Below are 1,710 nucleotides of genomic sequence, written 5' to 3' on the forward strand. Positions count from 1 at the left end.
CTAGAAAAATAGGAAGCTAATGAAGATAATAAGTGTTGGTATTTGAGTTAGTTATTTTTACGAATTATAGTAATACTAGAATTCTATTATGAAACACTATGTAAAGTCTTTAAATAGGCATTCATGCATCGTTCTACCTCAAAGAAACAAAGAGAGAAAAAACCAGGGGCTGAGTACTGTAGCTGCAGTAAACTGGAGTTAAAAACAGTTGTTTACTTGCTTCTCCCACTAAATCTCTCCGCATATAAATTATACTCTTATTTCCTTTGCTGTTGATTGCTCCAACAGTGGTATCAGAGCCATGAACAATCTAAACAGGACGACATCACCTTCTATTCCTATACTGGACGGGAAGAATTATCATCGGTGGAGAGTGCAAATGAAGGTGTTGTTTGAATATCAAGATATATTGCGTGTCGTAGAGAACAGTTACCGATCTCGCAGATAACGCAAGTGAAGCCGAGAAGAAAGCCCACAGTGAGATCAAGAAGAAGGATCGAAATGTGTTATTCTACATCCATTAAAGGGTGAATGATTCAGTTTTTGAGAAGATCGACAGAGCAACTACAGCAAAACAAGTGTGGGATACTTTGGAGACATCGTACCATGGAGTTGAAAAAGTAAAAACAGTTAGGCTTCAAACATTGAGACGTCAATTTAAAATTTTGCTCATGGAATCCTCTAAAAGTGATGCAGATTATGTGGCTCGAGTACTTGCTTTGATAAATCAAATAAAAATAAACGGGAAGAAGGTTATATATTTAGCAATTGTGGAGAATATATTGCGATCTCTTACAGTAGAATTTGATCATATCGTGGTGGAAATCGAAGAATCGAAGGATTTGTCTAAGATGACAGTTGATGAGTTGATGAGTACCTTACAAGTTCACGAGCAATGCATGAACAAGAGGTCAACCGAGAAGCCCTTTGAGAAAGCTTTTCAAAGTTAAGCTTTTATAAAAAAAAATAACAAAGGAGAGCAGTACGAAAGAGACCAGCGAGAAGGAAATTCCCGTGGCAGGGGACGAGGATACGGGAACTACAACAACTGAGGATGCGGATAATACAATAGTCAAGGACGTAGCAGTTATAACAACAGTCAAAGCGATGACGGTAATTAGAGAAGCAATTATCAATCAAATTTAAATTATTGAGGTCAATGTCGAGGATTTAGACGTGGTAGAGAAATTTTTTTAATAAGTCAAACAATGAATGTTACATACGTCACAGATATGACCACTATGCGAAGAAGTGCAAGTACCAGGATAATTCTTAATCCGGAGAAGAAGTTCGATCTGCACAAGAAAGAGGTGATGACGACAACCATACTTTATTGATAGTCATGACAGCCGGTGAAGAATCAAACTACAACACATGATTTCTTGACACTGGGTGTTCTAATCACATGTGCGGAAAGAATGAGTTGTTTGTGGACCTGGATGAGTCGATCTGGTCCAAAGTCAAGCTTGTTGATAACAACACTATACCAGTGATGGGAAAAGGGTGAGTTCTAATCAAGTTGAAGAACAGAGACCACAAGTTTATTTCTAATGTATTTTATGTGTCGAATATGAAGAATAATTTACTCAGTATGGGTCAACTTCTTAAAAAGGAGTATGATCTACGCTTCTCTGGTAATCAACTCCTACTCTTTGATAAAAGATGTGTATTTATCCTTAAAACCTCTATAACAAATAATCGCATGTTTCG

This window comes from Asparagus officinalis, chromosome 4 (genome assembly GCF_001876935.1).
Source record: "Asparagus officinalis chromosome 4, Aspof.V1, whole genome shotgun sequence".
Classification (NCBI taxonomy): Eukaryota; Viridiplantae; Streptophyta; class Magnoliopsida; order Asparagales; family Asparagaceae; genus Asparagus; species Asparagus officinalis.